Source organism: Mixophyes fleayi, chromosome 1 (assembly GCF_038048845.1).
Source record: "Mixophyes fleayi isolate aMixFle1 chromosome 1, aMixFle1.hap1, whole genome shotgun sequence".
Classification (NCBI taxonomy): domain Eukaryota; kingdom Metazoa; phylum Chordata; class Amphibia; order Anura; family Limnodynastidae; genus Mixophyes; species Mixophyes fleayi.
In genome coordinates this window covers 175,026,931-175,039,711 of record NC_134402.1, presented here as the reverse complement: position 1 = coordinate 175,039,711, position 12,781 = coordinate 175,026,931, and the positions used below count along the sequence as shown (strand labels likewise).

At 38.7% G+C, this 12,781-nt stretch overlaps 1 long non-coding RNA gene across 1 annotated transcript in view; it reads right to left on the bottom strand.

Moving 5' to 3' along the window:
• The window catches only part of LOC142145149 (uncharacterized), a 131,996-nt gene extending 121,248 nt beyond the window's left edge, over positions 1 to 10,748 (bottom strand). Inside the window, exon 1 of the long non-coding RNA XR_012689831.1 lies at positions 10,422 to 10,748. This is a non-coding gene — a long non-coding RNA (uncharacterized LOC142145149). The remainder of the gene's footprint in view (positions 1 to 10,421) is intronic.
• Between the last annotated feature and the right edge of the window lie 2,033 nt (positions 10,749 to 12,781).

Below are 12,781 nucleotides of genomic sequence, written 5' to 3'. Positions count from 1 at the left end.
CTCCAAAATCCACCTGCAGATGGGCTGTACATTTCACATAAAAGAGCACTGCCTCTTGAAGATGCTGTCAACTATGTGGGTGATGTAGCCGATGTGATAAAAATAAATTTGTAACAAAAGTTTCAGACATTTTACAATCTCTTGCAAAAAATATTCATATGCAATTTAATTACATGTGGCATTTATTTGTATTTATTATCTTACATGCCCGTGCATCAAGTACTATGTAGGCTATCCTACTTTATTCAGAAAATGATTTAGCTCTAATAATTTACAAATCAAAAACTAAGCCTGAGTGTAGTAGCTGTATATTGAAATGAATGCTATGCAAGCCAAACTACTTGAACATTACCGGTATAAGAAAAAATTGCAGCAGATCCTAGAGGTGATGACATATATAATTTATTGGTAAGCAGAGAGATTTACAAGATGCATTTTAGGAGCAGATTGAAAATACAGGCTTAACTCTAAAATGAAATATAACGTTTCCTTATAACATTTTATGTAATGTATCAATTTTTACATTATTTAATTGAATCCCGCATAGTTTGACATGGTACACATTGCAAGAGAATTCTCCCAATGCGATAGTTTCACGAATTTTAGCAACGAGTAAAAAAAAAATAAGTGTCTGAATGCTGCTGTGTCTGTGCTGTCAGGGGGTCTGTGCTGTCAGTGTTCGGTGCCGCTATGTTGTCAGTGTATTGTCACTGTACAGGGGGTCTATGCTGTTAGTGTTCAGGTGACGGCTGTGAGAGTATTTTTTTTTTATTTATATTTTCTCTTGTCCCCCCCTTCTGGGCCCCCTGAGAGCCACTAGGCCCTAGGCAGGTGCCTAGGTTCCCTAGCGGTAAATCCGGCCCTGCATAATAGTGCATACATATTGCAGGATCGGATGGTGATTAGAAGGTGATTGGTCGGATAATATCAAACAGTGCAACCAACCAAATTAAAAAATGATCAGAACATTGGGACTACTTTAGATCATTGTGTAGGTATACACACTTGCATGATATCTGACCAAACGGCTAGATGTCGGCTGATTTGCCCGATTATTGGACAAAAATGCTCCAGTGTGAACCTAGCCTTGCTAGTCCCCCACCAGTATTTCCTGTGGATGTGGGCCAGTAGAATAGTCACCTAATCATGTTGTAATTATGCTGGTGCTCAGCCTCTATACTACAGAAAAAAAATCTGAAGAGAAAGGGGATGAAGGAGGGCACTAAAAGTGCCCGATCTCCCCTATCCTGGCACCTACAGACTTAGAAGTTATTTTCTGGAGATTGTGTATGATCACCAGACAATTATATACAACATTACAGAAAGCGTTAAGAAGTCCATGGTTTGGGGCAAAGGGCGTGGATCTCCCCCCATCATGACTTCAATAAACTCATGGGTACCCTCATGTGAAAGAGGATAGTTTCCTCTTTCAAATGATGTGCCCCCTTAGCAGTTATTGTCTGGTGATTACCAGACAATAACACCCTACACTACAGAAAGAGGATGGGGTTATAATGCCTAGATCTTCCCCAGTGTGGCTTCAGTAAGCTTACGGGGTACCACATTTGTTGTGGCAGGTTGTTTAATTTTCTAAATGGTTGTTGGTCTACTCATATTGTTAATACACATGTTCTGCGTTTCATTCAAGACAGTGCAGACTATCACCTCATTTTAAGTGCAACTTTTATTATGAATACCTATGTGTAGAATCCTGCTTTTTGCTGCTCTGGAAAGGCGGACTGATGACAAAGCAAGAACCCAAGAAAGTTATTTCTTGGTGGTGTTTACAAAAAAAATAACTTTTGACCATTTTGGGTAAATTTTCTTTGTCATGTCAGGAGGTTTAAGCAAACTAATGGTATTTTCTGAAAATTCAAAGTTCATCTTCTTTAAAAAAACAAGGTATAACTTGTACGGGTGATGCTTAAACAAATTGACCGATATTAATGTTGGAATGTGACCTGCCCACAAAGTGCCAAAATAAGCTCAGCACAGTGGTGAGAAAAGCCACAGTAGCAAAGGGGTTAAAGGACCACTATCCCCAAAATAAAAAAATAAGCTACGAAACATAAAGGTAACATACATTATTCAGTGTTCAGTGTTCACTGCATGGCTCTCTAGTTTTGTCTGGTGAGTGTCCTCAAAGAAATGAGTTCCACGAAAAGGAGAAAACTAAAACATTTGACTATTTATCATATAGGTGAAATGTAGGGATGTGCACCGGCCACTTTTGGTGTCTCGTGTTTTGTGTTTTAGATTCGGATTTGCTTGAGGTTTTGGGTTCGGATTTGTTTTGCAAAACACCTGACGAAAGGTTTTGGTTCGGATTTAAGGTTTTGGATTCGGATTTATTTTGAAAAAAACATAAAAAGTGTTAAAATCAAGTTTTTTGGTTTATTTTCACTCCTACGCTATTATTAACCTCAATAACATTCAATAACAATCATTTCCACTAATTCCCAGTCTATTCTGAACACCTCACACCTCATAATATTGTTTTTAGTCCAAAACGTTTCACCGAGGTATTTTTCTGGACTGCATAGTGCAGTGGTCCCGATACACAATTTGGTACCGAGGCCACAATACCTCCGCCTTCAAATGGTCTGAATTCCACTGCACAGCTGCCTGCTCCTACATCCTCTGCAGCATATACAGGGTGTAGTTCGAGCGTGTCAATACCTCCTGTTTTTGACGATGACAGGTCATTTTCATTAATTTATGATTTGGCAGCAACAGTCAATGTTGTTTAATATCTGATACGCCTCTATCTGGACTGCAAAGTGGAGTGGCCCCGGTACCCAATTTGGTACCGGGGCCACAATACCTCCTCCAACTTTCAAGTGTAGTGTTTATAATTTATAAAAACTACAGTAGTTATAGCACGTCAATAACTCTTGTTTTAGACGACCATGGAACAGAGCATTCATCATTGAGATCCCATCAAGTATGTGAAAGACAGACAGCGTCGAAGTGTTATTTGTTGACTTTGTTAACCAAAAAATTGTCAATAGGGTGACTACTATCGTATTTTGTGGTCATGGCAAACGACTGTTGGACGGTCAATTGTTTTGTGAAAGACGTAGCGGTCTTACGACTTCCCCTCTGGGAAGATGACCGACTAACAGCAGCAACAGCAGCAGTGGCAGTAGTAGGCGTACCGCTGCAGGATTCCTCGGATGAATCCCGTATAGAAGAGGACTCAGTCTGGCTGGTGACATGGCCTGCAGTACTAAATCTGATGGAGATCGTGGAGGAAGTTGACGAGGAGGGTGTTGGTGGTGTGTATCCAACAGGACCAAGGGATTTAGGTGTCCCTGTACTGATGACGGTCCTAGGCCCAGTTCCTGAACTAACCACTGAACTATGAAGGTTATTCAGGTGACGTATAAGGGAGGATGTCCCTAGGTGGGCAAGATCCTTACCCCTGCTTATTTGAGCTTTACATAAGCTACATATGGCCATACATTGGTTGTCCGGATTTGGATAAAAATAACTCCAGACCGAAGAGGTGCATTTTTTTGGTCTTCTGACCAGGCATGACGATGGGCTTTTTTATCCCATGGACATCAGCTGTTTCCCCCCCTGGTGCCTCATTTACAATAACCACATCACCATCCTCATCATCAAGTTCCTCCACAGCGCCAGCTACATCAATAGCCTCCTCCCGGTGTACAACACTGACACCTTGATTATCCAAATCTGGATCTACACTGTGGGTGATCCTTCCAACATATGCAGAGGGCATGCTGCAAATGCTGGATGGAGTCACCTCTTCCCGTACAGTGATGGGAAGGTCAGGCTTCACAACCACCAACACCCTTGGACTCGCCTTGGGGATTTGTGATGTCATCTGTTTAGAAGGCAGAGTTCTTTGCTGTTTTGTTGTTGTTGCTGACAGCATAACTCTCTTAAATTTTTTGTAGGGGGGGGAGAAGGAGGGCTTAGATCCTTGGGTGAAGCTGGACCACTAGTCATGAACACGGGCCAGGGCCTAAGCCGTGCCTTGTCACTACGTTTACGTTTCTCCTCAGATGACTTTAAGTTTCTCTTTTTGCTACTTTTTGAGAACTTGGGCTTTTTGGATTTTACATGCCCTGTACTAGGAGATTGGGCATTGGGCTTGCCAGACGACGTTGATGGCATTTCATCATCTATGTCATGACTAGTGGCAGCAGCTTCAGCATTAGGAGGAAGTGGGTCTTGATCTTTCCCTACTTTATCCTCCAAATTTTTGTTTTCCATTATATGTAGCACAAGAGAGCGTACCCCTAAGCCACACACACTCGGCAAAGCCTTTAAAAATTATATGCGGCACAGGAGAGTACCACTGGACTTATACTGCTGAATCAGTGAACTTTGTAATATAGCAGTACCACTGGAATTATACTGCTGAATCAGTGAACTTTGTAATATAGCAGTACCACTGGAATTATACTGCTGAATCAGTGAACTTTGTAATATAGCAGTACCAATGGACTTATACTGCAGAATCAGTGAACTTTGTAATATTGCAGTACCACTGGACTTATACTGCTGAATCAGTGAACTTTGTAATATAGCAGTACCAATGGACTTATACTGCAGATTCAGTGAACTTTGTAATTAGGGATGTGCACCGGCCACTTTTGGGGTCTCGTGTTTTGTGTTTTGGATTCGGATTTGCTTGAGGTTTTGGGTTCGGATTTGTTTTGCAAAACACCTGACGAAAGGTTTTGGTTCGGATTTAAGGTTTTGGATTCGGATTTATTTTGAAAAAAACATAAAAAGTGCTAAAAACCAGTTTTGTGGGGGTTTTTTTTCACTCCTACGCTATTATTAACCTCAATAACATTCAATAACAATCATTTCCACTAATTTCCAGTCTATTCTGAACACCTCACAATATTGTTTTTAGGCCAAAAGGTTGCACCGAGGTAGCTTGAGCACATAATGCCAAAAAAAGAGGTACAAGATGGAATTGTTCTGGGCCCTCCCTCCCACCCCTCGCGAGATTCGACGCGAGACTTGGACGACAGAGCCTCGTTTTCAATTTTTTGCCCGCCAGAAATATCCATACAGTGCTCGGATCCCGTTCGGATCCGCACTGTTCGGGTGGGCTCGGATTAGCGGAATCCGAGCCCGCTCATCTCTATTTATAATATAGCAGTACCAATGGACTTATACTGCAGAATCAGTGAACTTTGTAATATTGCAGTACCACTGGACTTATACTGCTGAATCAGTGAACTTTGTAATATAGCAGTACCAATGGACTTATACTGCAGGATTGTTTTTGGATATTTTTTCTTAATTTCTTTTTTTTATAATTATTTATTTATTTATTTTTTTCATAACTCTTTTAAACATTTTTTATAACTTGGGAATAATGGGGAAATAACAATGCCCTTAGAAGGACAGAGCACAGGACACAGCACCACTGGACTGAACAGGACACAGCACAGGACCCAGCAGCACCACTGAACTCAGAAGGACAGAGCACAGGACACAGCACCACTGGACTGAGCAGAACACAGCACAGCACAGCACAGCACAGAACTGAACAGCACAGCACAGCACGAGATATAGCAGGACAGAGGACCACCGAACACAACCTCCCTCTACCCTGATCAATGCCCGAGTGAAGATGGCGGCGGCTAGCGGGGAATTTATAGAATACGAGTATCGCGAGATCCGACAGCGGGATTATGACTCAGAGCCTCGGTTTCAGTTTTGCAATTGGCGGGAATACCCGGATCTGTCTCGGATCCGGCTCGGATCCGGCTCGGATCGGCAACGTTCGGGTGGGCTCGGATTTTAGATATCCGAGCCCGCTCATCTCTAGTGAAAAGTGTGTAACCTGATTTTTCACATACACTCTGTTAAAAAGTATATTACCTTCCCACTTTGTTACAGACAGCTAAACATCCTCCCACATCTTTAGAACTATGTGCTCTATTTATTAAAGTGCATTATTAAGGCTGATTCTTTTTTATCGCAGTTTATAGAGGAAATAGAAAATCACCTATACTCTGCGGGTTTTGGGATACTGGCCCTAAGCAGTAAGAGTTAACTTACTGCTTCGCCGAACCAATCTCAGGGAATTTATATATGTCTGACCCGACTAGGCGGTTCAGGCATGTGCATTGTAACTGAGAGCCCAGACTTGAGCTTGCAGTTCCACTTTGATAATAAACATGCTTGATTTTAAAAAATTATTGTAAAATAAAATGTTTTAAGGAAATAATAAAGCATTTTTTTCATTCATTTTACTCTATTATCGCCTCCTGAGATAAAGGATTGCGGTAGTACTTGTAGCGCCATGGCCTTTGTTGAATAGCAAGACCTGGCAAATCTTTCCATCAGAGATAGCAGTGCCATTGCTGGCAGAGTGTGGGGCAAAGCCTTATCTCTGGTGAAATCACCTGTTTTTGCCCTATAATGAATAAAACTGCAGATGTCCATGTGTGTAAAAGGTATTATAAATGTATATTATAGAACACAAAATATATATTGGAACAAACCCAGCAACATAGTGGCAGACGATAAACAATGGGAAAATCAGAGTAAAGCCTAATAGCAGTAGAACTATGCACAGTACACGCTAGTATGAAGTGACTCGTCTCATCATTTAAAGTAAAGAACTACAAAGTTTAGATATGTCTTGAAGGAATGGTAGAAATTGGTGCCTTGGGTAAATTAATTAATTAAAGCTTGGAGGAGGAGGAGTCCTAAGTGATGGAGATCATCTTAATCATCACTGCATTCCTGCAATTAAATAGCTAGCTGAGTGTGCAAAACGGAATTGTAGAGAGAGACGGGAAATATGCTGGTAGCCTGGGGAAATTCTAAGTCACAGACACAACCTGGTTAACAAGCTTTATTTAAGTTTGAATTGCAAAGGTTTGGAGTGGAGAGATTGGGATGGCAGTAGGGTTACAAACTCATCTTTCTAATAAGATACAGATTTACACAGTTTCTATGGCTGGCTTATGATATGATCACCACTGAAGTATATACTTTATAAGAAAGTAGAGTGCCTGCCTTTCAGTGGGTCACATAGGAAAAGAGAGTTGGGCAATGCTGAAATGGTTATCTTACGCATACAAAGGTTTATGAAAATGTTATTATAATGGTAGAGATTGATTATGAACATAGAGTAGATAACATATTTGGGTATGCTTTTTATTTGTTTAGTTTAAATATCCTAATACTTTGCAAACAGTGTGTGACAACTAATACCAGAGTATATTAAAGCTGTAATTGTGTACAGGTCATAAAGAATCACGTAGAAGCATACCTAAGGATTGCTACCTACAACTATCTTTGTTCTAGTGTTAGATACCTACATTGCATTCAACTTTGGATGCAAACACTCATTTATATCATTGATATTTTGCTACTTGCTTTAAAATTGTGTATCTGTCTTCCTTGGTAATTCACATGACAGTTTATTAGTCAGAGGTAACACTTGATGATTTAGACACATTTCCTAATGATACATTTTATGTATTTACTAGGGTGTAGTATTTCTAGGAAGTTGTATTATATTATTATAAATCTATGGTATACTGTATTTTGTATTATATTTTAAAACTACAGTTCTCTTATCACCATAAGAAACCAAACAAATGGCAGCTCTGGAATTCTGTTATTAAGTCAAGGCTGTTCTCCATGGAAAAGTTCTTATAAAGTATTAAAATGAAGCATTAGTATGCAAGTAGAAAACTGACAGCTGATAAGCTTGTTTAACTGGATATCGAGAGTGAGCTGTCAAAATAAACTTTATACAATTTGATGAAGTCAAGTTAAATGTACAGTTCACACATTATAGTGTTAAGTATTTACATATGCAGATTATTTAGTTTTATAGGGCCTGATTAATTAAAGATCGTAAATGCTGATGCGTATTTTGTGTAAAATTGCACTGCACAAGCCCACACACAGACTATACGCCAGTGAATGCAAGTAGATCAAATTAATCATGGAATACAAAGGACACTAAGACAGCCTACGATTTAATGGGTGGAACAGGGAGGGGAGGGCGTATGCAATTACAAAATGTACAGTAAAGGCCTGCTAAGGTCGAGCGTCCGATTCAATTTTTTTACGTCTCTGAGTTACGTGTTTTTCAGTCGTATCATTTGTAAGTGACAAAGATCCCTGTCGTATATATGTGTGCTAGAACATGTGTTTGCAACTGAGAGAAACTGCAAAAATGCATTTTTTTTGTACATTAGACATTAGTCGTGATTAATATATTTCATGGAGGGGGAAAAAAAAATGTTGTTGTTTTCATTTTTTTTAATGACAATTAAATGACATTAATGACAATTATTAATAGGTGAAAAGAATTGTATCCTTTTTTATGCATTCTGCTAAGACATTATTTTGCACATATGTATTGCGTGTATCATGCTTTGTGTCTGTCTGAATATGACAAGTGCTGTATATGCAGAACATACCTAAACCTATATTCAAGAAGAGACATTTTTTCAGATCCACTTCTAGCTGAATACAGACGTGCATATGCCTGAATTAGGTGTGTGTATTTTTTTTTCAAAAAGCACAATACGTTCGTTTTGCGTACCTTAATGAATCAGACCCTCCGTTTGGTGTCTCACTCTAACAAATCAATGACCTTATAGATAGAGAGCCTGCCTCGTAATGTAAAACTCAATTAAAGAATGTTGTCAAATTCGATGCTATTGCTACCATTTACAAATGAGTATATTTGATGCACTATTAATGGGAGCAGCATGGTGGCAGAGTGGTCAGCATTGCTGTCTTACAGCGCTGGGGTCAACCAGAGCCTTATGTGTGTGTGTGCTCGATAGGGAAATTAGACTGTAATCTTCAGTGGGGCTGGACTGATAGAGTGCATACTCAGCAGCACAGCATAATATGACTGTTGATACATATTCTGCACACACACACACACACACACACACACACATATATATATATATATATATATATATATATATATATATATATGTATAAGCAAAACAAAAGACAGTTACTTTTACAATAACCCTCTGTTGAATGTTTCTGCGGCACTTGACCTGACCTGTGGAACTACAGTTTCCATACATCTATACTTTGACTGTACTTAAAGCTCTCTGAAAGACAACCAGATTAGAAATCGTTTTTTGAAACCCAAATCTTTCCTGAGTTATTGTACCCAGAATTTAATTTCTTAATGTTTAGAGAAGGTCACTCTGCCATCTTAGACTTGTGGAGAAGCTGCAGGGCAATTTTGGATGGACCATGCAGGTTGAACAAAAACAAACTTATAACAGACATATTGAATACATAGGTATACCAATTATTTTAAATAGAAAAGTGTGATACAAGTTCAATATGAATTTTGTACAGTCCCATAAATGTCATCTTCCCTTTGGGTGCCAAATGCACTAAAACTCCTATTGCACTTTGGCAGTCTAAATTCTAGAAAAATAAGTAATTACAACCACAAACTCAGCACTGTTCTTGGGGGAAAAAAAGAACATATAGAATCCTGTACATGTCAGTGTTTCTTTTTCTCTGTTTATGCTCTCTGTGTTTTTTAGGTAAGTCAGTGACATTGTTCCATCATTCAATTTCTTCAAACATTGAACAATTCACATATTCATTATGGGGGCTTTACTTCTACTTTAAGTCAAAGGATCAAATTCATTACAGATATAGTAACTAAATGATATAATTGCACACGCCCCATCATCACTTATTCATCAAAGATTCTATCTCTTTAAAGTGGGGTCCCCTGACTGCTGACAATATAATGACCATCATATTGACAGTCATGTGCACAACAGTGAAATAATATACTGCAATACAACCAATTGCATTAGCTGGCATACATTCACAGTACTTTTGAACTGCCTTGTAAAATACTGCAGTTTGGTTAATAATACTTTGAGTACGCAGTACTTTATAGTCATAGCTGTGCAGAAAGACATGAATTTCAACACCTGATGCTACAGTTAATGGGTCTTAATTAAAACTAGAATTACAGATGCATGATAAAAAAAAAAAAACACATTTTAATTGAACAGTCAGGAGAGCAGACAGCATGAGCAGACATTTAAAATCAAAATAAAACAATCCTAATGCAATATTGCTTTAGGAATCTGCAGTGTCCTACACATGTTTGTAAAGATTGCCGGCATCACTGCACAATATTCGTAGGATAAACTGTAACGTGTATTTTATAAAACTCGTCTAAATCCTAAAAATAGTCATTATTTTAGGCATTGATATCACCTTGCTTATGTCTTTCTGCATGTTAAACATTAACGATTCTAAAGTTCTCTGCAGCATCCCTTTGAGCATATAAAGCAGACAGCAGGCAAGGTGAGCGGTCCAGCAATGCAGCATCCCACCCTCCTAGCCACACACTGAGCACATGGTGAGCAGTCAGCACCCTCTCCTTGGGGACTCACCTCAAACGTAGGAGACGCACCCTTGTCTCGCAATGTGCAGCCCAGAAGCTCTGCAAAAAACTTTGCCATATACAATCAGTGTAGATAGGTATCTGACCAGCAGATATTGCAGTACAATTCTAATGAAGTGTTTAATATCCAGAGTTCTCCAGGAAAATGTTATCAGCATGAGGTTGAGAACACAAATTCCATACATCCCATCCAGCACCTAGTAGTGTTCTGAAGATGCTGTTCCACGTAATGTCTCCGGGCCAGCATGGCGAGGTTGCCAGATAGACACAAGGGGACTTAAAAAGCAGAAATCACCAGCACTGTCTACGCTTTTGATGTCTGCTCCTAGCCTTTCCAGCTGAATGTCACTATTACCATAGTAAAAAAGAGAAGGGCCCCACATAGGGGGTAAAGAGAGGGACAACACTGCAGCACCCAGTGAAGACACATGATGGAAAAAAAAATACTGCTTCAAACTCTTTGGCTGGAGGAATATGTGATACACAGCACAGCTCTGCTGTTATTGCTGACACAATCTGCACTAAATAACTGATTATCATTGTTTTATTTCATTTTTTTCCAAAATATTTGTGTAGTATTCCTTTCATGCTATATTGGTATCAGTAGTAGTTAGCAGTGATAACGAAATATTTATATAAATAACTATGTTTGTGTTTTATACATAATAGTATTGCACTTCACATACACCGGTAATATATACTAATGATATAACTGTTTGGTACATAGTATACAATGCGTTTCTATCGCTGATAATCCTCTGTTTCTGTTTCCTTTCATGGAGAACAGAGAAGGATCAAAGTAAATATTTAGAACATCTAGCTAAAAAGAATTTAAAAACAAGGAACACCAACCCCTCCGCTCTACTTTGTAACTACTTCCTCTGTAATTCCCTCCTACTTACTTGGTTCCCTACCACTTACTTTACTTTCACTGTAATTTCCTCCCACTTACTTTGGTTGTTCTAGTCTGGTGGCCATATCCGCCAACCTATCCACATTGTGCTGATGCACCTGGAGGAACAAAAAAGACACCAACTTCCATTGGTTGAAATCTCTGCATGTGATGTCCGTAATGATTCCGACTTATTTCTCAGTTTTACACTTGGAGAGATCGTAAAGGCCGCCAGAACCCATGATACTTAACTAAAGAGGTTGTTTTTCATTACTTCTCTTTGCTTATTCTATCAACTTAGATGTTTCAGCAAAGTGGATATGTTTTTTAATGTAGCCGTCTGTAGGGAAACATTAATAAAAAGTGGCAATACTCTCTGGATCAGCATACCACCATGTGTTGAAATTACCTTCTGTAGCCTTAAATGCTACACTTTTCTATGTAGCATGTCTGGTATATGCTCTGTCATATACATACATGTATATATAGTATGTTTGGCAATGCCATTCTATCTGTTTTTTTCTAAAAAGTTCCCTAGTCTTCTAAATCTCATTGTACGGGCCACTGGATGCACATTCCTTGGTGAACTACTTTCTTGGACTATTACCGGATGTTTATTGATAACTCACTATTGACTATTAAGGTAATATCAGAAACCGACACTGTATAAATTGTCTTCAACAACCCACCTTTGAGTGTTTTTTACATAATTATTAGACAGCACTTGATTTTGAGGATTTTTACAATGTTCAATATTCCAACAATAGGTAGAATTGACGTTGAGTATTGCAATAGATGGCATGCTCTTTTCCATAATTTAATCTTTTGTTGCTAACATTTGAATGTATTGAGAAACAGTTAAACAAGGATATATATATATATATATATATATATATATATATATATATATATATATAAATCTATCTTGATCACGCCTTCTGACACTGACTGGCTAGCAAACCTAAAGTCCACAGTAATCAAATATCTGAACAATGTTATTGATGTAAAGCAAGCTCTAGAAAGTATGTGATTATTGACAAAAAAAGTATATGTTTGGACCCAATGACACGGCCTAAAATAAATTGGTAAAATGTTGGCTCCTCAGAAAACCAACCTACCAAAATCCCTTGACCATTAATTTAAGTTCAGTTAATTCAATCTCTGGCGCCTACTTATCTGCCGTGGATGTGTCTGGTTTACACCAGTCACATACACTTACGCCCATGTTTATAACCATTTGCTTAAAATATGTATATGCAAAAACCTCTCTAATACAGGAGAAACAACTACTTGCCTCGCATACATGAAAAAAAAAGCTTAAAGCATAATAAACACATGCGTAATGAAGAAAGCATCTGTCTGCGGAGCATTCACAAAAAGCCAATCATAAGTAATTCGCTATTGCTGGAGGCTGTCATCATCTTCAAGAATGATAGACCTGTATAAAAGCACAAGGC